At 38.3% G+C, this 26,850-nt stretch overlaps 1 pseudogene; it reads left to right on the top strand.

Annotated features, from left to right (window-relative positions):
* Window positions 1-14,181: 14,181 nt before the first annotated feature.
* LOC132346094 (histone-lysine N-methyltransferase SETMAR-like) lies at window positions 14,182-20,888 on the top strand (annotated as a pseudogene).
* The last annotated feature ends 5,962 nt before the right edge of the window (window positions 20,889-26,850 follow it).

Raw genomic sequence — 26,850 nt, 5'->3', positions numbered from 1 at the left:
ATTTCACTTTCTTACTTTTTTCCTAGCCAGTCTACACCTGGTGACTCAAGACTTCAAACACTCATGCAGTGCTCTCTTCTCTCTTGCCCCTTGTCCTTTTAATGTACCCACTCCAAAAATTCCTGATCTATGTACAATCTAGATTTTCTGTTCATACAAGTCCTTTAACATATATACTCACTGCAAATTTTCTTTCAATCTATGTCCTGTTTATTCATTTTCTTAAATAGTGTCTTTTGATGAGCAGAAGTTTAAAATTATAAAGTCAAGCTATCACATTTTGGGGGACTTCCTTGGTGGTCCAGTGGTTAAGAATCTGCCTTGCAATTCAGGGGATGTGAGTTCAATCCCTGGTTGGGGAACTAAGACCCACATGCTGCAGAGCATCTAAGATCCAACACAGTGAAAATAAATAAATATATTTTAAAAAAATTTTCAAAATTTTCCATGTGGTTAGTGTTTTCTGTGCCCTAAGAAATCTTTGCCTACTCCATAGTAACAAAGAATTTCTCATATATTTTTCAAAACTGGAAGTTTAGCTTTTACATTTAGGTCAGAAATCCATGTCTAATTACTGTGTATTGTGGGATGTAGGGGAAACAGTTTTTTGTCCCCATATACTTAGTTGTTTTGGCATCATCTGTTGAAAAAACTTTTCTGCCCTCACTGAATTATTTTGGCACCTGTATGGAAAAGTAATTGATCAAATATGTGCATTTCATTATGGATGCCCTATTCTATAATGTTCATCTATTTGCCTAAATTTATGGCAACCCACTCCAGTATTCTTGCCTGGAAAATCTCATGGACAGAGCATCCTGGTAGCTACAGTCCATGGGGTCACAAAGAGTCAGACACAACTGAGCAACTGAGCATGCATGCCACTACCCTATTAGAAAACACATCTCTATGGATCCTTTGCACCTCTGCATGGTTTGTAAACAGAGGTACTGATGGCCTTTGTTCTGGAATATCTTTTTAAGGGTAAGAGATAGTGTCTCCCTCTAGAATAAAAGGCAGACTTATTTATTGTCTATTACAGTAAATATAATAAAGGTAATGTCTCCTTCCTAGGCAAAGGCCAGGCAGGCTTACTGCCTTTTATAAAAAGATTTGGGTTCCCTAAACTCAGGGTGATGCCATCCAGCCATCTGATCCTCTGTCATCCCCTTCTCCTCCTGCCTTAACTCAATGGACATGAGTTTGAGTAAGCTCCAGGAGTTGGTGATGGATGGGAAGCCTGGTGTGCTGTAGTCCATGGTGTCACAAAGAGTCGGACACGACTGAGTGACTGAGCTGAACTGAAACTCATGGTTCCTTTCCTGTAAATGCACTCTACTGTGAGTACAGTTATCAACTGACACTGTTAGTGATATCCTGTAGGAATCAGTCCCCAGAGAACTGACATTAACCACTGCTGATACTCTGGCTTTAGCTATTACCATGAATAATAAAATATTTTATCTCTGACCCTGGTCTCTTATGTCTTTTGCCAGGATCCTTGAAACAGTGGCAGACTATAAGATCCAGCATGTTCTCTGTCTTGGTGAATACTCCATGGTTATGTGTGATTCTCCTATTGTTGAATGTAGTATTCTATAAAACCAATTCGCTTAAGTTGGTAGCTGCTGCTGCTGCTGCTGCTAAGTTACTTCAGTCGTGTCCAACTCTGTGTGACCCCATAAACCGCAGCCCACCAGGCTCCCCCGTCCCTGGGATTCTCCAGGCAAGAACACTGGAGTGGGTTGCCATTTCCTTCTCTAATGCATGAAAATGAAAAGTGAAACGGAAGTCGCTCAGTCGTGTCTGACTCTTCACGACCCCATGGACTGCAGCCCACCAGGCTCCTCCATTCATGGGATTTTCCAGGCAAGAGTACTGGAGTGGGACGCTATCACCTTCTCCGAGTTGGTAGCTACTATTGCTCAAATCTTCCATGTAGTTACTACTCCCCCAGTATAGTTGTTCTATTAATGACTCAGAGAGTCATTAATATATTTTCACAGTATTTCTTTTCCCATGCTTTTACTTTTAATGCTCTGCATCTATTTATTTCAATGACATTTCCTTTAAAAAGAATATATCAGTTCAGTTCAGTCACTCAGTCGTGTCCAGTTCTTTGCAACCCCATGGACTGCAGCATGCCAGGCCTCCCTGTCCATTACCAATTCCTGGAGTTTACTCAAACTCATGTCTATTGAGTCGGTGATGTCACCCAACCATCTCATCCTGTCATCCCCTTTTTCTCCTGCCTTCAATCTTTCCCAGCATCAGGGTCTTTTCAAATGAGTCAGCTCTTCACATCAGGTGGCCAAAGTATTGGAGTTTCAGCTTCAACATCAGTCCTTCCAATGAATAGTCAGGACTGATTTCCTTTAGGATAGACTGTTTTGATCTCCTTGCAGTCCAAGGGACTCTCAAGAGTCTTCTCCAATACTACAATTCAAGAGCATCAATTCTTCAGTGCTCAGCTTTCTTTATAGTCCAACTCTCACATTCATACATGACTACTGCAAAAACCATAGCTTGTCTAGATGGACCTTTGTTGGCAAAGTAATGTCTCTGCTTTTTAATATGCTGTCTAGGTTGGTCATAACTTTTCTTCCAAGGAGCAAGTGTCTTTTAATTTCACAGCTGCAATCACCATTCGCAGTAATTTTCAGATCAGATCAGATCAGATCAGTCGCTCAGTCGTGTCCGACTCTTTGCAACCCCATGAATCGCAGCACGCCAGGCCTCCCTATCCATCACCAACTCCCGGAGTTCACTCAGACTCACGTCCATCGAGTCAGTGATGCCATCCAGCCATCTCATCCTCTGTCGTCCCCTTCTCCTCTTGCCTCAATCCCTCCTAGCATCAGAGTCTTTTCCAGTGAGTCAACTCTTTGCATGAGATGGCCAAAGTACTGGAGTTTCAGCTTTAGCATCATTCCTTCCAAAGAAATCCCAGGGCTGATCTCCTTCAGAATGGACTGGTTGGATCTCCTTGCAGTCCAAGGGACTCTCAAGAGTCTTCTCCAACACCACAGTTCAAAAGCATCAATTCTTCGGTGCTCAGCCTTCTTCACAGTCCAACTCTGACATCCATACATGACCACAGGAAAAACCATAGCCTTGACTAGATGAACCTTTGTTGGCAAAGTAATGTCTCTGCTTTTGAATATGCTATCTAGGTTGGTCATAACTTTCCTTCTACGGAGTAAGCGTTTTTTAATTTCATGGCTGCAGTCACCATCTGCAGTGATTTTGGAGCCCAGAAAAATAAAGTCTGACACTGTTTAGAGATCAAATTGCCAACATCCGCTGGATCATGGCCACGTTGAAGGTCAGGAAGGGGGGCAGTGAGGAGATACACTTCGTCCAAGGTAAGGAGCAATGGCTGCGCTTTGCTGGAGCAGCCGTGAAGAGATACCCCACGCCCAAGGTAAGAGAAACCCAAGTAAGATGGTAGGTGTTGCAAGAGGGCATCAGAGGGCAGACACACTGAAACCATACTCACAGAAAACTAGTCAATCTAATTATACTAGGACCACAGCCTTGTCTAACTCAATGAAACTAAGCCATGCCATGTGGGGCAACCCAAGATGGGCGGGTCATGGTGGAGAGATCTGACAGAATGTGGTCCCCTGGAGAAGGGAATGCCAAACCACTTCAGTATTCTTGCCTTGAGAGCCCCATGAACAGTATGAAAAGGCAAAATGATAGGATACTGAAAGAGGAACTCCCCAGGTCAGTAGGTGCCCAATATGCTACTGGAGATCAGTGGAGAAATAACTCCAGAAAGAATGAAGGGATGGAACCAAAGCAAAAACAATACCCAGCTGTGGATGCAACTGGTGATAGAAGCAAGGTCTGATGCTGTAAAGAGCAATATTGCATAGGAACCTGGAATGTCAGGTCCAAGAATCAAGGCAAATTGGAAGTGGTCAAACAAGAGATGGCAAGAGTGAACGTTGACATTCTAGGAATCAGCGAACTGAAATGGACTGGAATGGGTGAATTTAACTCAGATGACCATTATATCTACTACTGCAGGCAGGAATCCCTCAGAAGAAATGGAGTAGCCATCATGGTCAACAAAAGAGTCCGAAATGTAGTACTTGGATGCAATCTCGAAAACGACAGAATGATCTCTGTTCTTTTCCAAGGCAAACCATTCAATATCACAGTAATCCAAGTCTATGCCCCAACCAGTAACGCTGAAGAAGCTGAAGTTGAAGAAGACCTACAATACGTTTTAGAACTAACACCCCAAAAAAGATGCAGTAATTTTGGAGTCCCCCAAAATAAAGTTTCTCACTGTTTTCACTGTTTCCCCATCTATTTGCCATGAAGTGATGGGACCAGATGCCATGATCTTAGTTTTCTGAATGTTGAGTTTTAAGTTTTAAGAATACATATATTCTTTATATAACCACTGGATCACCAGGGGATTTGCTAAAAATAGTATATTTTGACTTTACTTTTTCACAGTGTTTGATGATCTCTGCTTTTTAATTTATATGTTCAGTACTAATGTATTTAATGTAACTACTGATACTTTGGTATTTAAGTTTACCATTTACTTTTTCATTTCTTACTTGTCCTATTTGTTCATTTCCCTCCTTTTTTCTTTTTTTGGATTAACTTAGTATTTCTAAGTATTCCATTGTATATCTTCTCTTGGCTTTTCACTATAACTCTTTCTTTGTGTGTGTGGTTTCCTTAGGGTTTACTATATGCATCCTTTACTTACCACAGTCTACCTGGGACTAACATAATAATAGGATGCATAATTTAAGAATATTGGATATTATACTTACACTTAACCTTTTCCAAATTATTGTGCAGTTTTCTGTTTTAATATTACATTTATGAGGTTCTTCACATTTGTTTTTATCACTTTTTCTTTTAAAAGGTAAATTATCTTTTAAAGATATTAAGAAACAGAACAAAAATGTTATATATTTGCCTAAAGAGCTATCATTTCTAGTGCTCTTCATTCCTTGGTATAACTTGGAGTTTTTGTTCAGTCTTGTTTCATTTCAGCTTAAGGAACTTCCTTTATGATTTCTTTCAGAACTAGGTTTGCTTATATAAAGAAAGTTCCTTAGCTCTTATTTGAAATGTGTTTTGTTTTCATTTTTGAAGAGTATTTTAGGAAAGCATGAGTTAAATTCTCGATTGATAGGTTTTTCTTTCCGTACTTTATAGATTCTGCTCCAGTGACCCTGGCTCGCACTAGTTCTAAGGAGATGTCAGTGATCATTCTTACTGCTGTTCCTCTGTATGTCTTGTTTTCCGAATTGCCTCTAACATTTCCTCTTTACATTTGTTTTCAGCATTTAGAATATTAATGTCTTATTGAGTTTCCTGGCTTTGTGGGTTGACTTTTAAAATTTAATTTGGAAAAATTTTAGTCATAATTTATTTAAATATATTTCTTCTGAGTCTTTTCCTTCTTCTGAATTCTGATTATACGCTAGACTTCTTGATAATCTTCTACAGGTCACAGGCTTCCCCCCCACCCCCAACCCCATGTGCTATACTTTCCAGTGACCTGTGATCAAATTTATAGATTTTTTTTGGCTAAAGATTCCAATCTTCTCTAAGACCAGTTGGCAAATTTTCTCCCAATTACAAATATTATAATTTTGAGGTATAAAATTAATTTCAGTATTTTTTGGAATTTCCATTTATCAGTTGAGATTTTCCATCTCTCCACTCATGATGTCCATATTCTCCTTTTAATCTTTGAACATATATTTATAATATTTTAAAATCCTTGTTTGGTCATTCTATCAATAACATTTTTGTAATTCCTTATTCTGTTTCTACTGCTTTTTTTTTTTTTAGGGAAGTGGGAGTCATGCCACATTTTCCTATTGCCTCAAGGCAATGGCAACCCACTCCAGTACTCTTGCCTGAAAAATCCCATGGATGGAGGAGCCTGGTAGGCTGCAGTTCATGGGGTCGCGAAGAGTCGGACACGACTGAACAACTTCCCTTTCACTTTTCACTTTTCACTTTCATGCATTGGAGAAGGAAATGGCAACCCACTCCAGTGTTCTTGCGTGGAGAATCCCAGGGATGGGGGAGCCTGGTGGGCTGCCGTCTATGGGGTCGCACAGAGTAGAACACGACTGAAGCGACTTAGCAGCATATGTATTATAATTTTTGGTGTGTGCTTGATGTTGTGAAAGATAATTGTGGAGAATCTGGATTATGTTGTCTTTCTTTAAAGAGTTTTGAACCTTTGAGAGGTGAATTAATTTACTGGCAATTTTGCTTGACAAACATTTATTTTTATTTTAGACTTATTAGGATGGATTTAGAGCAATCTTTGCTTTAGAACTGGAAGACCTCAGAACGCCCAGAGTGTTTAGTAAGGTCTGTTGGTCTTGTCTGCAATATCTCTCAGCATTATACTGGGACATTTACATTCAGTTCATAGCTTGTCAGGCCTTCTTCTTTGCTAGGTTAATGTGCTCTTTTTCTGTGCTTGTACAGATTAGAATAGAGCCAAAGACTAAAAGGGACTCTGCAAATTTTGGCAGCTCTCTCTATATATAGTTCCCTGCACTCTGGTTCCCTGATTGACTAGTTGCAGCCACCTCAGGATTGCTGAACTTAAATTTCTCTTCTCTCCATCAAGATAATTTCTCTCTATGTGGGCTCTACTAATCTGTATTGCAGTTTCGAAAGTGTTCTCAGCCAGAAACCTGGGGTGAATGTAGCTTATGTTATCTATTTCCTTTCTCTCTAGGATCACAGCTCTTCTGTCTCTTCCAATGCCAGAAAAAAATTCATACATTTTTTTTTTTAGTTTAATAGATGTTTACAATGGAGAATATATTCAACAGTCCTTAGTCTGTAAGTGCTGGGACCAAAATCAGTACTATTCTTAACTCCTGGATTCTATTCTTAATTTTTGGATTTATTCTCTCTCTCTCTTTTTTTTAATACTCACAGCCACTACCACACTTTCAGAGTCATCAGAACCCACACTACTAAGAATCTTGCAGTTGGCTCCTAATTTACTTTTTTATCATAGTTCTATTTTCCTTCTATGTATACTTCACATTTATACTGGAATATCCTTCCAAAACATGGGTTTGATAAATCTAAGTCTCCTTAAAGTCTCCAAGAATTTCTAGTAGCCTTCATGATAAATGTCAAACTCTTAATTATGGCATTCAAAATCCTTCATTATTTGGGTTACACTGACTTCTCTATCATTAAATATCTTACAATTCTGCCACTTGCACCCCATTATCATGCCAAACCAAAATCCTTTGAGCTCAAAGAATTCTTTGTTTCCTTTCCTCGTCTCTAGCTGGCTAATTTCTCTTTATTCTTTGGAAATCACCCATCTTGGGAAACTTCTCCTATCCCTTAGATCAAACAGTCCACTCCTGCTTTAAATTAGGTCCTCTATTTCTGAGCTCCTACAGTACCTTGTGTTTATCTACAGCATAGTTATTGTAAAGTTACCTTATAACTTCTCTTGTCTATCTCCCATCCTATGGTGTAAATTAATCAAAACAAGAAATTTCTGTTTTATCAGAGTACTCAATAACTGATTACTGAGAGAATAAATAGAGCATAATCCAGTAGTTTTCATAAGGGAAATCATGGATCATTAAAAAGATTTAAATTTTTATTTCATATAATATATTTAAGAAGGCAGGAAATATATACAATGGCTTAAAAATGTTTCTGCCCCAAATAATTAATTTTTTTAAAGGTTCAGGGAGGCAGGGACTTTATTTACTGACCACCAGTGGCATGTGGGATCTTAGTTCCCTGACCAAGGGTTGAATCCATGCCTCCTGCCTGGAATCTTAATTACTGGATTGCCAGAGAAGTCCCCAAATAGTTAACATTTTAAACATGATTCATATCTTCAGAAAGGCAGAAAAACTTATTAACCAGAATAATACAAGTTATGGTTTGCTATGATTTATTGTTAGCCTTGTAGTTTTTAGCAATAGTAAAGACAACAATTTTTAAAATAAAAAAAGAAAAACTTAGGTTTTCAGGCACAATTGCAAAATTGCTGTCTAAAATATAGAACAGAAGGGAACAGAACAGATTTCTCCTGAAGAGGTCTGTCAAAATTCTCTTCATCTCAATATGCCTCCTTCAAGACAGGCAGATATCTGCTTTCTTGACCAGGGAACAGAAAGTCTTGATCCATTAACTGCTAATTCCTGTTGTTCAAATCAATAATAGTCTTCATTTGTTATTTGTCATGATATAGTGCCTTGGGGGCTTCCCAGGTGGTTCTAGTTGGAAAGAACCCGCCAGCCAATGCAGGAGACATAAGAGATTATGGTTCAATCCCTGGGTTGGGAAGATCCCCTGGAGGAGGGCATGGCAACCCACTCCAGTATTCTTTCCTGGAGAACAGAGGAGCCTAGCAGGCTACAGTCCATGGGGTCACAAAGAGTCAGATGAAACTGAAGTAACTTAGCATGCACACATGGTGCCAGTTACTTACATCAACAAACTGAGAAGTGAAGCAATTTGCCTCAGAATACCAGACCACCTGACCTGCCTCTTGAGAAACCTATATACATGTCAGGAAGCAATAGTTAGAACTGGACATGGAACAACAGACTGGTTCCAAATAGGAAAAGGAGTACGTCAAGGCTGCATATTGTCACCCTGCTTATTTAACTTATATGCAGAGTACATCATGAGAAACGCTGGGCTGGAAGAAACACAAGCTGGAATCAAGATTGCCAGGAGAAATTTCAATAACCTCAGATATGCAGATGACACCACCCTTATGGCAGAAAGTGAAGAGGAACTAAAAAGCCTCTTGTTGAAAGTGAAAGAGGAGAGTGAAAAAGTTGGCTTAAAGCTCAACATTCAGAAAACGAAGATCATGGCATCTGGTCCCACCACTTCATGGGAAATAGATGGGGAAACAGTGGAAACAGTGTCAGACTTTATTTTGGGGGGGCTCCAAAATCACTACAGATGGTGACTGCAGCCATGAAATTAAAAGACGCTTACTCCTTGGAAGGAAAGTTATGACCAACCTAGATAGCATATTCAAAAGCAGAGACATTACTTTGCCAACAAAGGTTTGTCTAGTCAAGGCTATGGTTTTTCCTGTGGTCATGTATGGATGTCAGAGTTGGACTGTGAAGAAGGCTGAGCACCGAAGAATTGATGCTTTTGAACTGTGGTGTTGGAGAAGACTCTTGAGAGTCCCTTGGACTGCAAGGAGATCCAACCAGTCCATTCTGAAGGAGATCAGCCCTGGGATTTCTTTGGAAGGAATGATGCTAAAGCTGAAACTCCAGTACTTTGGCCACCTCATGCGAAGAGTTGACTCACTGGAAAAGACTCTGATGCTAGGAGGGATTGGGGGCAAGAGCAGAAGGGCACGACAGAGGATGAGATGGCTGGATGGCATCACTGACTCGACAGACATGAATCTGAGTGAACTCCAGGAGTTGGTGATGGACAGGGAGGCCTGGCGTGCTGCGATTCATGGGGTTGCAAAGAGTCGGACACGACTGAGCGACTGATCTGATCTGATCTGATAGGTTCCTGTGATTTGTATTTTCCCTGAAACACAACATTTGCTCTGTTCATTTATCTCATAAGGACTTTATAGAAGTTCAAATATATACATATATAAAAGTGGCTAGCTTAGATATGACAGCCCAGAATTTAGTAATTGTATAGGTTTTATGGCTGTTACACTTACATGTATAATTAATTTTAGAGGACAAACATATTTGGTATTTATTCTAATGAAAGCTTATTAATCACAACATGTTTTTTGAAGGTTAATTATTTTTACAACCTTCATTTTTTTAATTCAGATGATATCCAGGCTCAGCCTTTTAAAAGGAATGTTGGCTTGTTAGATTGGGCCATCTTTCTTTATTTCCCTTAACATTCAAACATAAAATAAGGAGGAATGTAGGTCTATTAAACAATAAAATACTTGTAGCAATACTTTAAATTTTTTGACCCTCAAAAACATTGCTTAAGAAATCAAGTTCAGTTTAGTTGTCAGTTCAGTTCAGCCGCTCAGTTGTGTCCAACTCTTTGCGACCCCATGAATCGCAGCACGCCAGGCCTCCCTGTCCATCACCATCTCCCAGAGTTCACTCAGACTCACGTCCATCGAGTCAGTGATGCCATCCAGCCATCTCATCTTCTGTCATCCCCTTCTCCTGACCCCAATCATCAGAATCTTTTCCAATGAGTCAACTCTTCGCATGAGGTGGCCAAAGTACTGGAGTTTCAGCTTTAGCATCATTCCTTCCAAAGAAATCCCAGGGCTGATCTCCTTCAGAATGGACTGGTTGGATCTCCTTGCAGTCCAAGGGACTCTCAAGAGTCTTCTCCAACATCACAGTTCAAAAGCATCAACAGATCAATAAAAGCTTCATCAAATATTCTGCTTATCTGTACATTTTTGGATAATTCTTCCTTATGGGAAGAATAAAATTCTTTGTAATAAAAATAATGTCCAATGTTTGTAAGATATAATAAGATATTTATAATTTTAAAAATTTCTTATAAACTCCTTTAAGCTGCTTGAAGAGATATATAATATGAAGACAAGTTATTAGTGATTGAAATGTGTTTTCCACAAATCCCACCAGTTGTTTTAAATGCAATCTCTTGGTAACAGTTTGTTCAGCCAAGATTAACATAAGCCAATATACACATTTGTAGAAAAATTCAACCCAATTACTTTGAGAAACACTGACATATTTTAGATCAAAATGCCAAAAAATTCCAAGTTTCTTAATAATTTTAAAAATGACATATTTCAGAGAAAAACTGTCCTTAAAAACATCTCTATGCTCTTATGTTACATCTATTATGCCAGCTATGAAGTTACATAAATGAGCAAAAATAAGAAAAGCAACTAATCTCAATAATTACAGCTCATTTCTTTTTTTCCTAGTTGACATATGTGGCAAGTTGCCTTAAAGGTCATTAGCCACGTGTTCTGTAGATAAAGCTCACAACTGTTGCAGTTTAGCTTGGCAGGGCTATAAAATTTGGAAAGCTGTGATTGAAACTGAAATTCTGAAAGTTTCTATAAAGGCCTAAAGTCTTAAAACTTGTAGCTATGACAGGACTGGTTCATGCATTTTATTTTGTAAAATCAAACAATAGCAACTTCTGGCTCTTTTATCTCCTCAGATTCAGATACAAGTATCTCTTTCTTGGTCTAGAGAAACATATCTATCCATCCATATATATATCCTATTAGAAATCAATGTGTATATGTGATTTTTATTGGCACTTTGGGAGATTGGGGAGAAAGTGATTAGAAATTTACCTATTATATTAAATACACCTATTATATATATTTTATAGTCAGAAGAGTAAGGGAAAAAATTAAGAGACTATAAGGCTGGATGAGTAAGCTTAAAAAAAAAACATTTTAGAGATAAATACTAGGTGTGTGTACTCAGCCCCTCAGTCATGTTCAACTCTTTGCCACTCCATGGACTATAGCCTGCCAGACTCCTCTGTCACTGAAATTTTCCAGGCAAGAATACTGGCGTGGATTGCCATTTCCTGCTCCACGGGATCTTCCCGACCCAGGGACGGAGCCCACGTCTCTCATGTCACCTGTTTCAGCAGGTGGATTCTTTACCACTATGCCACTGCAAAGCCCCAAATACTAGGTGCAGACTAGCTAAAAGTTATAATTTCAGATATCTGCATAAAAAGTTAAACTACAGTATTACAGGAAGTCAATTAAAGCATTTTAGGAGTTATGCATGCTAATGAGTAGGAGAAGGAACTTTAGCTATAGATCAATAGATCAAATAAAAAACATACTGGAATTTGGAGTTCTTATTCCATTACAACTTGGTGCAGTTTTTCAGACACTTAGTTTTAGACTTCCCTGGGCCTGGGACGTAGTTTTCCTTCTTCTTAACCAGAGCCTGTTGATTCTTCAACATCAACATCAACATCAACATCATGGCTTTCATCTAAATAGACATGTTACTTTTCATCTAAACCATTCATTTATACTACATTGTGGATATTTCTGAACTATTACCTCAAAGTCAAATTTAATTCTTAAGATTTTTCAGGGCAGAAACCAAATCCTCTACTGCTTGTCTGCTCCTATCTGCTTAGCATAGCGTAGGCACTTTAATATTCACTGAAACCTGTCAGGTAAAATGGCCGATTAAACAAAAGTATTCATCTTTGCTCCCTCCCAAATTTCTAGCAAAATTACAGGAAGGAATAAAAAAGGCACTGATTAATATAAGACAAGACAGTGAGAATGGGAGAGAAGATAGCACTTGACAAGAAAGATTAAAAAATTGGGGGAAATACGACAAGTGGATAGAAGAAACACTTAATAGGGCAGGGGAAGATGAATCTTAAAAGCAAGCAGTGGGAGATAACAAAATGCAAACCTACATTTGTCAAACTATAGAAAGGCTCAGACATTAAACATACCAGTTAATCAGAAGAAAGGGGTCTGAATATGTGCTCCCATCAGATTCATCTGTTAAAATTCTAACCCCAAGGCGATGGTATCAGGAGATGATATTTGGGAGGTGATCAGGTCATGATAGTGAAGTTCTCATGAATGGGATAAGTGCCCTAATAAAACAGGCCTCAGAGGGCTCCCTTGACTCTTCAATCATGTGAAAATATGTGAGAAATCTGCAACTTGGAAGAGGGCTCTCACCAGAATTCAATCACGCTGGCACCCAGCCTCCAGAACTGTAAGCAATACTTTTTGCTCTTTATAAGCTAACTACCCAAACCGTAGTATTTTGTTATATCAGCCTGAATGACAAGGGGTACAATGGGGAGTGAAAACAAATGCATGGGATCACAGGCATCTAGGTCTCCGTGCATGCCTGCTAAGTCACTTCAGTTGTGTCCGACTCTGTGCAACTTCATGAACTTCAACCATCAGGCTCCTCTATCCATGGGATTCTCCAGGAAAGAATACTGGAATGGGTTGCCATTCTCTTCTCCAGGGGATCTTCCCGACCCAGGGATCGAATCCATGTCTCTTAGGTCTCCTGCATTGGCAGGTTGGGTTCTTTACCACTAGGGCCACCTGGGAATCCCATCTAGGTTCCCACCTCTCCCCTATGTAGCACATGCCCACCTTTCTGTCACCTCCAGAGGAAATAAAAGTTTTAGGTTGAGAGGACATTTAGCCATAAGGGCTCCAGACTTGTGCTTGTCAGGCACAAAGATGAACATGGGTAAAATGGCTACTTCAAGGCAGAGCAAATTAAATGAAGGTGTATATATACAATGAACGATGAGAACACACCCCTTTCTGCCTTCCCTGACCAAATCCCAGAAGATCAGCAGTCACATCCATCCTGAAGCAAGAATTGGGAGGGTCCTTCTCTGAGGAAATGGAAGAGACAGAGAAAATAACCACTGATAGTTACTTTTTTTGTATGACCTAGCAAGAAGGCTAGTGGGCCACCCAGTCCCCACAGTGAAGTGCTTACTCTCATGCATGGAACTTACAATAAGTCTTAGTATAACAGTGTCAGATTTTACTTTTTTGGGCTCCAAAATCACTGCAGATGGTGACTGCAGCCATGAAATTAAAAAACGCTTACTCCTTAGAAGGAAAGTTATGACCAACCTAGATAGCATATTCAAAAGCAGAGACATTACTTTGCCAACAAAGGTTCATCTAGTCAAGGCTATGGTTTTTCCTGTGGTCATGTATGGATGTCAGAGTTGGACTGTGAAGAAGGCTGAGCACCGAAGAATTGATGCTTTTGAACTGTGGTGTTGGAGAAGACTCTTGAGAGTCCCTTGGACTGCAAGGAGATCCAACCAGTCCATTCTGAAGGAGATCAGCCCTGGGATTTCTTTGGAAGGAATGATGCTAAAGCTGAAACTCCAGTACTTTGGCCACCTCATGCGAAGAGTTGACTCATTGGAAAAGACTCTGATGCTGGGAGGGATTGGGGGCAAGAGGAGAAGGGGACGACAGAGGATGAGATGTCTGGATGGCATCATTGACTTGATGGCCGTGAGTCTGGGTGAACTCCAGGAGTTGGTGATGGACAGGGAGGCCTGGCGTGCTGCGATTCATGGGGTTGCAAGAGTCGGACACGACTGAGCAACTGGACTGAACTGAACTGATGTACAATGTCTATGTACAGGACTATGTACTTAGTCTATAGTAAATGACTTTCAAACATGAATGAGTCATCAAGGATTACCTGCCAGTTGGGAAATTCCTCCAACAGGAAAGAGCAAAACAAAGAAAAGGAACAAGGTGAGAGGCATCAGAGTGACCTCCAGAAAATCATATAACTGATATATATATATATATATATATATATATATATATATATATATATATATATTTTAAAAAGGAGGTTTGAATATGTGGAAAAATCCTTTTGGAATTTTTGTGTGAAAAAGGAACAGATTATGAGGAGAACTCAAAATTGGGGGAAAAAAAGCTAAGAAATTGTTAACTCTAGCATAAAATAAAATTTGATTAAGACAATATGTAATATGATGTGATATGGTAGAAAACATTAGTGTAGATACTAAATACTGCCTAACAATTTGATCTTTTTAATTTTGTGGGATGGAGAAAGAGAAAGCACAGTAAAACTGCTAATGTCTTAAATTATGAGGTAGTTAAAAATTAATATTTAAATTGATAAGATATAGCAGATAAGGTATATTTTTCAATATGAAGTTAAGTGCCAGAAAAAACAGCCACAACGTTGAATGTGACTATCTTTGGTAGCAGGATAGGTTGGATACAGAGGACTGTTGTTTCTGTTACAAATCTTTAAACTCTGCATATGTTTCTATGATTAAAAAAAAAAAAACATTAACAATTATTTTTTGAATATTTGGTTTTAACTTATTTCCAATGAGAAAGCTCAATGTCTTATCTTGATGTTTAAAGTGTCTAGAGGTGCCTGTTACTCTAAAGGAAGAATGATAAAAGGAAGGCACCTTTTCTCCTTTCACACTGAAATGCTGCCTGGAGTATGAACTAGAGGCTTCCGTAGTACCTGCATACTTCGATCTCAAAGACCAGCCCAGAGGGTCCCCTCTTCCTCCAAATATTCTCTGTAAAGGCATCATCCATGTTACCAGAGGCAAGCCTGAGGCTCCCTGTTGGGAGGAATCTTCATTTCCTGCTCCTCCAGTTTCCAAGAGGTAGGTTGGCCTTTCTCTTAATGCTTAAGTTATACTCTATCCATGTGTTCATTGGCTCCACCCTCAGCAAGGAGAAAGACTTCATCTTATTGGTGAATTTGAGGGAGAGGAGGAACAGGGTGTTCGGGACTGGTCCTTCCACTTCTCTTGGGAGCGTTCACTCCTAAATGTGAGCAAAGCAAGGCCAACTCCTTCCTGCTGTACCAGGTAGACTCTCTTTCACCAGGAAGGCTGTTGAATGGGGAGCGTTGGTGTTATTCAGTGTTGCCAGTAATCGCATGGGGTTATTCTGTTGGTAATTAGGAAGTCTGTTGGTGTCCCTTATCTATACTCAAGCGCTCAGTAATGGTAAAGAGGATGTGTTGGTTCGATCAGCCAGTTATTCTGTTATTATTTATCGGGCTGAATCGAATTCACCATTTACCCTGTCAGGTATCTACCTGTAATGCCATTGGTTGTCTCAGGTCTGTGGAATTTTACCTGGGGGCAGTGTATAAATACCGTTTACATAAATACTAAATGTAATGACCTTACAAAATTCTTCCTTGAGTTAATTGTGTAATAAGTCAACTAATGAAGAAAAATGAAGAGACTAGGTTAAATCTCCTTTATTTGCAAGCATTGAAAAGGTAAATAAAAGTTGTCATCTGAGATGTACAACACTGCATGTTTCCAGGGGAAACATGGAAGTTAAAAATATTAGGATTCAGTTAAGTGAAAAGTAGATGAAAATGACATATACTTTCCCACTGGATCCCAAGAGAATGAGTTCAATTCGCCTTAGGGAATCAATTTATACAGCAAATGTGTTATATAACATAAAATTAATTGAGTATCTGTGTGGCAGGAAATGCTTTAATGCTAGGGATACAGCAGTCAACAAAACAGACAAAAACTCCCACGCTTGTGGAGATTACTATTTTTCACCTTTATTGGGGTATAATTACAAATGAGATTATTTTCTAATGGGCAAGACAGATAATGAATGTGAATATATAAAGTATATACTGTAGTATGTTAGAAGGCAATGAGTGTCATGGAGAAAAAAATAAAATCAGAAAAGTAAATATTGAATGTTGAGATTGGGAATGAGAATGACAATTTTAAAATAGGGCATTATTTTAGTAAACACTTGGAGGAAATTGAGGCGACAACTCATATTTTCGTCATCTTTAAACATGTTATTTATGTTAATCACTAAGGGAGTGAATGAGATAGAGAAGAAGTTAAAGGACTGAACCTTGGGATACTTCAAAACTAAGTGTTGAGATGAAGTGAAGGGAGATGAAGAAACAGCAAAGCAGTTTGTAGGAACTGTTGTGGAAGTAACCATGAGAGACCCATTACCATCTGGGTATGCATAAAGAGACAGAGAGGCTAAGGAAGATTTAACTATGATTATTAACTTAACTAGGCATTTAACAGTAAGTAGCACATTGATGGGCAGATTATTTTATTTTTGTTTTTAATTGGAGGATAATTTCTTTACAATGTTATGATGGTTTCTGCCATACAACAATGCAAATCAGTCATCTATATATACTTTTTAACCACCACTATTTCACAGAACTAGGAAGGAGCCCAAGCAAAGATTTATCAGCTGAACATGTACAAACCTTGGACATAGTGAAGAGAAGACCAACCTGCATATGCTTTTCTTTGGTATTCAATTTTTTTTTTTTTTTTTTTTTACTGTGTATTTATTAAGATTTTTCTATGTGCCAACTTTTGTGCTATGGTAAGCAAAATCACAGTCTTTCTTCTAGGGGCCAAAGAATAGATAAGGTAACTTTAGGTAAGAGAGATGATAGCAGCTAAGAATTTTGAACTTATAAGACATAAGGAAGAAGTGGAAGATTCCAAACAGAAAGATACATCTGTTTTTAGTAAAGGATGATGATGATGATAATGATCATGATTAAAAATTGTGTTTGTAGAAGCAAGAAGAATCAAAGCAGCACATTGACATTTAACAGCTGCTTTTATGCTAATCAAAGATTTTTCGAAGTAATGTGAAGGAAATATATTTTTCTGCCTTGGTTTCCTTACCTTAGATAAGTGAAAGTTCTGGAATTAAGAGAGGAATATGTGAAGACATTGACTTCTTCTTCAATTTCACCTAGAGTTTTTCAAGCCATGTGAATTCAGATATGTCTCAGATGTGTAACAAATCTCCTTTTAACACTTATAAGCCTCATTCACAAGCATGAAAAAAGTTTATTTTTTTTAAAGACAAGATGAATTATACAGTGAATAAAAGAAGAATCCCACCTAGCAAACAGTTATATCTATGCTTTTCCAAAATAAGACTTAAGAACATTATTTTCTTTCCTATGGTATTACTCCCCTATGAATTTAAAATGTTTTGCAAGGATTAATGGAGCGAGCCAGTTCATTTTTAATTTTAATTCTGCTCCTGTTTCCACAGTGCTTAGTGAGTCTGGAGAAAGTCACATGGCCATATTGGTTAGTCTCACTATTATTTGGTTTCTCTGAATGTAGTTAATGGCATATAGTTCTTCATTAATCCTTTATTCATCTGACTTCATTTAACATTTATCTCATTTGGCATTACAAATCTTTTTGCTCTGCCAGGCTTATATACTCATTCCTGATTGTTTAAGTGTGAGCTGACACAAATGACTAACTCTTAATGAAAGAAATTGTACATATTTATTATAAAGTTTCCAAACTTTATTTCCTTCTAAACTATCTTTGTGTTTTTATGCACCATCTACACTGTCTGAGATTTATTTATCTTTTCTTAGATCTTTATTTATCTTTTCTTAAATCTTTATTTTATCTTTTTACTTATCTTTATTTTATCTTTTTTGTATTAAAAAAAAAGCGTTTCTTTTCCTTTTCAAGATTGTACCTAGGACCCCATAACCTCCATCTTTTTTGGACCTTGTCTAAGCAAACACTCTCTCTTGCATTTTTTAACCATCTTTTTTTTTTTTTTGAGTTTACTTTATCCTAGATCTATACATTTTATTAAATTTCCCCATCCTAAAGTATAAACAAATACAAAGAACCACTAGCACAAAAATGTTCCCCTCAGTTGTATTATATTTTTGCTTTGTTTCATGGCTTAATCTTATTTTGAAGACCATGCTTTTCTGATTACAAAAGTAATATATGTACAGTTTAGAATGCTTGGAAAACACAATTTAAAGTAAAAAATTCACCATTGAAGAATAATTATTAATATTTTAGAGTATGTGCTTAGTCGCTCAGTTGTGTCTGACTCTTTGTGACCCCATGGACTGTAGCCCATCAGGCTCCTCTCTCCATGGGGATTCTCCAGGCAAGAATGCTGGAGTGGGTTGCCATGCCCTCCTCCAGGGAATCTTCCCAACCCAGGGATTGAACTCAGTCTTCCGCACTGCAGGTGGATTCTTAACCATCTGAGCTATCAGGGAAGCCCTTTCAGGGTATATTCTTACTTTATTCTTTTCATACTACGCTTTTCTTTTTGTGATAAACATGGTACAATTCAGTTTATATATTAGGTTAGTGCAACAGTAATTGTGGTTTTGCATTGTTGAACTTTACCATTTGATATTGGAATACATTCTTAATTAAATAAATGTGGTTGTGAAAGTGAAAGTCACTCAGTCGTGTTCCACTCTTTGCGACCCCATGGACTATACAGTCCATGGACTTCTCCAAGCCAGAATACTGGAGTGGGTAGCCTTTCCCTTCTCCAGGGGATCTTCTCAACCCAGGGATTGAACCCAAGTCTCCCACATTGCAGATGGATTCTTTACTAGCTAAGCCATAAGGGAAGCCTTATGTGGTTATATTATACATCATTTTAATGTGCAATTCTTGCTTTATGTTTATTTTCTAGTGACCTGTTACTTGCTGTTTACTATATATATATATTTGTAGACTATGGAAATGATGTTAGACAGAAAGCAAATTTGAGGGATTTTTTTTTTTTTAGGCAATTTCAAGATGGGTCATAAAGCAGCAGAGACAGCTCACAACATCAATAACATATTTGGCCTAGGAACTGCTAATGAACATGTAGTACTGTGGTGGCTCAAGAAGTTGTGCAAAGGAAACCGGCACCTTGAAGATGGAGAGTGCAGAGGCCAACTGTCAGAAGTTGACAACGATCAGTTGAGACCAATCAAAACTGATCCTCTTACAACTACATGAGAAGCTGTTGGAGAACTCAAAAACTCAATAAGTGAATGCCTTATGAGCTGACGGCAAATCAAAAAAAATCATCAATTTGAAGTGCTATTTGAAGTGTTATCTCTTTTTCTATGCAACAACAGCAAATCATTTCTTAATTGGGTTATGAAGTGCGACAAAAAGTGGATTTTGTGTGACAGCTGGCAACAACCAGCTCAGCTCAGTTCAGTTCAGTTCAGTTGCTCAGTCGTGTCCGACTCTTTGCGACCCCATGAATCGCAGCACGCCAGGCCTCCCTGTTCATCACCAGCTCCCGGAGTTCGCTCAGACTCATGTCCATCAAGTCAGTGATGCCATCCAGCCATCTCATCCTCTGTCGTCCCCTTTTCCTCCTGCCCCCAATCCCTCCCAGCATCAGAGTCTTTTCCAATGAGTCAACTCTTTGCATGAGGTGGCCAAAGTACTGGAGTTTCAGCTTTAGCATCATTCCTTCCAAAGAAATCCCAGGGCTGATCTCCTCCAGAATGGACTGGTTGGATCTCCTTGCAGTCCAAGGGACTCTCAAGAGTCTTCTCCAACACCACAGTTCAAAAGCATCAATTCTTTGGCACTCAGCCTTCTTCACAGTCCAACTCTCACATCCATACATGACCACAGGAAAAACCATAGCCTTGACTAGAGGGACTTTTTTGGCAAAGTAATGTCTCTGCTTTTGAATATGCTATCTAGGTTGGTCATTACTTTCCTTCCAAGGAGCCAGCTCAGTAGTTGGACCAAAAAGCAGCTCTGAAGCACTTCCCAAGCCAAACTTGCACCCCCCAAAAAAGGTCATGGTCAGTATTGGTGGTTTCCTGCTGGTCTGATCCACTGCAGCTTTCTGAATCCTGGTGAAACCATTGCATCTGAGATGTATGTTCAGCAAATTGATGAGATGCACCAAAAACTGCAACGCTTGCAGCCAGCACTGGTCAACAGGACAGACTAATTCTCCATGACAATGCCTGACCGTATGTCGCACAACCAACACTTCGAAAGTTGAATGAATTGGGCTACGAAGTTTCGCCTCATCTGCCATATTCACCTAATTTCTTGCTAATCAACTGCCACTTCTTCAAGCATCTCAACAACATTTTGCAGGGAAAACACTTCCACAACCAATGGGGGGTAGAAAATGCTTTTCAAGAGTTAGTTGGATCCTGAACCATGGATTTTTATGCTGCAGGAATAAACCAACTTATGTCTTGCTGGCAAAATGTGTTGAGTGTAATGATTCCTATTTTGATTAATAATGATGTGTTTGAGCCTGGTTATAATGATTTAAAATTTGTGGTGTAAAACCACAGTTACTTTTGTACCTATCTAATACATGTCTTACTGGATGTTACAAATTCCAATACAGAGGAAATACCTTCCTACATCAATTTCTATCCTGCAATTTGATTTTAGTGGCTACATAGCATGCCATTATATAAATGTACCAAATTTATACTGAAAATTGTATCATATATTTACTGTTTTTTAAAATTGTTGGTTTTCCCTACTATTATGGACATAGGGAGTTTGATTATCTTATTCCTCCCATTCAATGGCTAGAGCAGTTCTTGGTACATAGTATTCAATGAAAGGATATTTCTTTGTTATAAGAGTCAATATGTTGTTGTTCAGTTGCCCAGTTGTGTCTGATCCTTTGTGACCCCATGGACTGTAAGACGCCAGACCTCCTGGTCCCCTATCATCTCCCAAAGTTCATGTTCATTGCATCGATGATGCCATCCAGCCGTCTCATCCTCTGATACCCTCTTCTTCTTCTGCACTCAATCTTTCCCAGGACCAGGGACTTTTCCAACGAGTCTGCTGTTCACATCAGATGACCAAAATACCGGAGCTTCAGTGAGTATTCAGGGTTGATTTCCCTTAAGATTGACTGGTTTGATCTTGCAGTCCAAGGGGCTTTCAGGAGTCTTCTCTAGCACCACAGTTTGAAGGCATCAATTCTTTGGCCCTCTGCCTTCTTTACAGTCCAGTTCTCACAACTGTACATGACCTTTGGAAGACCATAGCCTTGACTATGCAGACCTTTGTCAGCAGAGTAATGTCTCTGCTTTTCAAAGCACTGTCTAGGTTTGTCATAGCTTTCCTGCCAAGAAACAATTGTCTTCTGATTTCATGGCTACAGTCACCATCCATAGTGATTTTTGAGCCCCAGAAGAGGAAATCTGTCACTACGTTCACCTTTTCCCCTTCTAGTTGCCATATAGCAATGGGGCTGGATGCCATGATCTTAGTTTTTTTAATATTTAGTTTTAAGCTGACTCTTTTACTCTCCTCCTTCATCCTCATCAAGAGGTTCTTTAGTTCCTCTTCACTTTCTGCCATTAGAGTGGTATCACCCGCATATCTAAAATTGTTGATGTTTCTCCCACCTATCTTGATTACAGCTTATAACTCATCCAGCCTGGCATTTCTCATGATGTGCTCAATATCAATATATTGACATATATTTAAGCTACTTCTAGCTTTCAGTATTGTAATAATACCTCAAGACAATTCTTATACATACTTTCAGTCAGTTCAGTTCAGTTGCTCAGTCGTGTCTGACTCTTTGCGACCCTATGAATTGCAGCACGCCAGGCCTCCCTTTAGGGGATATTTATTATGATTTATTTAGTATTAATTTTTCCAAGGTGAATTTCTAGGTCAAATTTTGCAAAACTTAAGGTTTTTTTTTATAAGTTGTCTGATAAATTCTATTGATTGCACCAATGTACACTCCCATTAGCAGTGTGTATTCTAGCATTTTTTTCCCAAAATTGTATTTTAGTATTTAAAAAGTTGTTTCCAAGTGAGTAGGTAGAAAGTATTATCTTTATCTTCCATTGTGTTTCTTTTGATTATATATGAGGTTTGAGGATCTAATTTGTACATTTTCAATTCTTTTGTATTTGTAAAATTACTCAGAAGATGGCTTATCTTGTTGAATGTTTCACATGCTCTTGAAAATTGTGTATACTCTACTGTTATTTGGTAATATAATGTATAATTATAAATGGAGTTAAATAAGGTTGATAGGTCTTCTGTATCTGTATTGATTTTTTTGCATAATTATTCTTTCAATTAATGAGAGAGGCATAAATTTCCAACTGTAATTGTGAACTATTTATTTCTCCTTTCATTTGTATTAGTTTTTGTCTTATGTATGTTAAACTGTGTTAAGTGCATAAACATTTTGGATTATTATTTGCCCCTGTAGATAATTATCCCCTTTCTTATTATTTAATGTTTCTCTTTATCCCTGGCAAAATTCTTTGTTCTCATGTATGCTTTATCTGGTATTAATATAAGTACTCTAGATTTCTGTCTTTAACATTTGCATGGTGTGTCTTTTTTTGCTTTACTTGTAATCTATTTATGGCTTTATATTTAAAGTGAGTATCTTGTAGATAGGATATAGTTGTATTGTGCTTTTAAATCTTAATTTGACAATTTGTCTTTTAAATGGATGTGTTCGAACCCTTTACATTTAATGAAATTATTTACAAGGTTAGGCTAAAATCTATCATCTGGCCAGTTGTTTTCTTTTTATTACTTTAAATTTATATTTTACCTCTTTTTCTGCTTTCAGTTCAGTTCAGTTCAGTCGCTCAGTCGTATCCGACTCTTTGCGAGGCCTTAGACTATTTTTAATTGTGCAACCATATTTATTATTTAAATTTTTGACCATACCCTGCAGCATGTGGAAGCTTTTTCCCTGACCAGGGATCAAACCCATGCCCCCTGCATTGGAAGGTAGAGTCTTAATCACAGGACTTCCAGGGAAATCCTTAGACTATTTTAATAAATTCATTAAAATTTTATAAATTCATTTATAAATTCATAAATTTGAAAAATCACTGATTTTTATAAAATCACTATTGGCTTATTAACTTTTTTCTTAAAGATAGTTTAATAGTTGCCCTAGCAGTTATAATATTCACTTTTAAATGGTCGGTCTATATTGCAGCACTTTACATGTAGTGTCAAGACCTTAACAACTGTATACTCCTAATTTCTCCCTTTCACTGATGCTTTTGAACTGTGGTGTTGGATAAGACTCTTGAAAGTCCCTTGGACTGCAAGGAGATCAAACCTGTCAATCCTAAAGGAAATCAGTCCTGAATATTCATTGGAAGGACTGATACTAAAGCTGAAGCTCCAGTACTTTGGCCACCTGATGTGAAGAATTGACTCATTGGAATAGACCCTGATGCTGGGAAAGATTGAAGGTGGGAGGAGAAGGGGACAATAGAGGATGAGATGGTTGGATGGTATGCATCACTGACTCGATGGACATGAGTTTGAGCAAGCTCCAGGAGTTGGTGAAAGACAGGGAAGCCTGGTGTGCTGCAGTCCATGGGGTTGCAAAGAGTCAGACATGACTGAATGACTGAACTGAACTGATGCTATAAGCATACAATAGATTGCTACTATTTTTGCTTTAGGCAATCAGTTATCATTTAGATCTATTCAAGATAAGAAACAAATTTTGTATTTTCTTTTTTTTTCTTACCCCGACTGGGACACGAACCCACCAAATTTTGTATTTTCATTTGTTATTCAAATTCTGATGCTTTTCATTTATTTCTATAGATTCAGGATTAATATTTTGTTGGCATTTGGATATCTTGTGTAGGATAGCAAAGACTGTGGTAAATAATTTTTATGCCTGAAGATTATGTAATACCTTTTTTCTGCTATGTGTTTAGTATAGGGAGAAGTTGAGTCAGTGAAGTCAGGGGTTGAGGTTCATTTGCATTTGTTGTTGCCATGATTACCTTCTGTACAACACCAACTTTGAATCCTTTAGAATTACCTTCTGCTCATAGTAGAGGTTGGTTTGTCAGGTTTCATGATGGTGTTTGTATGTGGGTGTGTTTGTCTGTGTGTGGTCATGGTCATGATGGCATACTCTGTTGTTTCAATTAAGATTTAGTTTTAGACAGGCACTGTGTCCTGCATCATAGGAGGGGGATCTTCTCATGACATTGCTGCTCACCTGACTGGAGAAGAGCATCCATGGTTTGGGCCCAGTACTTGTTCTTGCTTCTCCTCTAAAGGTAGAGAAGTTTTTTTTTTTTTTTTCCCCTTCTTTTCTGGTGCTTTAGCTACAGTAGGTTTCAAGAGTAGCTTAAGGGAGGGGAGATAGGGCTTGTTTCCTTTCTTCAACAGTTGACGGCCTTTGATCCTAGGAAAGATTGAGGAAAAGGATCTAAGTGTGGGTGTGCTTTTCCAGCAGGTTGTTCCCTCACCAGGACTACCTTTCAAGGGAAGCTTACTTTGTGTTCTTACCAGAGTCTTTTTAAACATTTGGCAAAGTCTTGTCAGAGTGGGTCTGCATGTGGGGACAATTTCCCTTATGTGTGCAGCCCTTAGGAGTTCTGTATTCTCCAGCTAGCCCACAGTCATCTTGTAACAATTCTTTAAATATTTTAGATGAATTCTTATTGTATGTGTCCAGGAGCATCTACCCCAAGTCATCAAGTTCTTGCTTTCCATTTATCCTTGTAGTGCATTTTTTTTCTTAGATTAGATTTCAGGTTAGTTCATTGCCCTGCAACCTCAGCCAAATGATAGGTCCAAGTGTTATAGATTTTCCATCATTTTATTGTGGCATACTCAGTGTAAGAGTATATGGAACTTAAAATTTGAACCATCGCACTTCGAGTATAGAATTAAAGCAGGTATTGAAGGTGTAAGGACTTAGAGAGGACCTCCAATCTATACTGTTGTTCTGTTCATAGCACTTGGCTATTGGAGTGCTCCTAAACTGAAAATTCTGTTCCTTTTCTGGTAGAGAAGACACTTCTATTTAAGGCTCTGTATCTAAGATGTTGAAATAGTGATTCTTGACCTCTTTAGAGTAACAATAATGTAGTAAAAGAGTTGGAGTTTACAGTAATCCTCTTTTTCAAGTACCCTTGATAGGTGATTTTAAAAAAGGGCAGAAGAAAAAAAAAGAAAAATGATAAAAAGACAACTGAGTTCAGAATAGTGCTAAACAGTCCTGGAAAACCTGCCAGCGATCTCAGCTCTCTCATATCATGGCATCCATTTACTGACAGTCTTAAAGGATATTTGACCAATTTGACATTGATAATACTTGGTGAGACTGCTAACTGTCTGCTCTATACATGTGTATCATCTGTTTATACAGGCATGGAGCCCTGTTGGGTCAGAGGATGGTACAGCTATTATTTATTGCAAAATTTAGCCATCTGATTATATGTGAATGAAACTCAAATTGTCAGATTATCAAGTACAATAAAAGCTTTATCTGCTTTTCTGTCCTTCCTGCCAAATCCACATGACAAACACACATTTCACTTTAGGAAAAGACTTAAAAGAACTCTGGGGTGAAAACTATTCAAAGGTCTCCAGTTTCTCTAGAAAGAATTCACAACAGCAAGGCAATTGCAGATCAGACTGATCTTCAAGGTAATAGAATACTCTTTAAATCCTTTGAACTATGTCTCTTTTGTAAAACCCTACAGAACTGTCAGAGAAGAGAAAGGAGAACCCCATAGTACCTTTGAACCTTAAGCTTTAAAAATATACTTCATTTTATATTCATTTATTTAAAAAATACAGACTCTTAAATCCTAATCCATAGTTTTCTCGATGGGATTGTATTGCCAGTGAACACTGCCAATGACACTGCTTAAATAGTAGACTTTATTTTTTTTTCTTATTTACCGGGTCCCTGGGATTCTCCAGGCAAGAACACGGGAGTGGGTTGTCATTTCCTTCTCCAATGCAGAAAAGTGAAAAGTGAAAGTGAAGTCGCTCAGTCGTGTCCGACTCTTAGTGACCCGAATCTTACCGACCCCATGGACTGTAGCCTACCAGGCTCCTCCGTCCATGGGATTTTCCAGGCAAAAGTACTGGAGTGGGATGCCATTGCCTTCTCTGGTGCAGCCGAATAGGATGATATAAAATCAAGCTATGTTGGGAGAAGTATCAACAACCTCAGATATGCAGATGATACCATTCAAATGGCAGAAAGCGAAAAGGAACTAAAGAGCCCCTTGATGAGGGTGAAAGAGGAGAGTGAAAAAGCTGCCTTGAAACTCAGTATTCAAAAAATTAAGATCATGGCATCTGGTCCCATCATTTCATGGCAAACAGAAGAGGAAAAAGTGGAAGCAGTAACATATTTTATTTTCTTGGGTTCCAAAATCACTTCTGATGATGATTTCAATCGTGAAATTAGAAGATGCTTGCTCCTTGGAAGGAAAGCTGACACACCTAGAAAGTATATTAAAAAGCAGAGACATCACTTTGCCAGCAAAGGTCTTTATAGTCAAACCTATGGTTTTTCCAGTAGTCACTTACGGATGTGAGAGTTGGACCATAAAGAAGGCTGAGTGAGCGCTGAAGAATTGATGCCTTCATATAGTAGTTCTGGAGAAGACTCTTGAAAGTCCCTTGGACTGCAAGGAGATCAAAACCATCAATCCAAAAGGAAATCAGTCCTGCATATTCACTAGAAGGACTGATGCT

This window comes from Bos taurus, chromosome 1, assembly GCF_002263795.3.
Source record: "Bos taurus isolate L1 Dominette 01449 registration number 42190680 breed Hereford chromosome 1, ARS-UCD2.0, whole genome shotgun sequence".
Lineage (NCBI taxonomy): Eukaryota > Metazoa > Chordata > Mammalia > Artiodactyla > Bovidae > Bos > Bos taurus.
The sequence above is the reverse complement of the archived record's forward strand: the minus strand, read 5'-3'. Positions and strand labels throughout refer to the sequence as shown.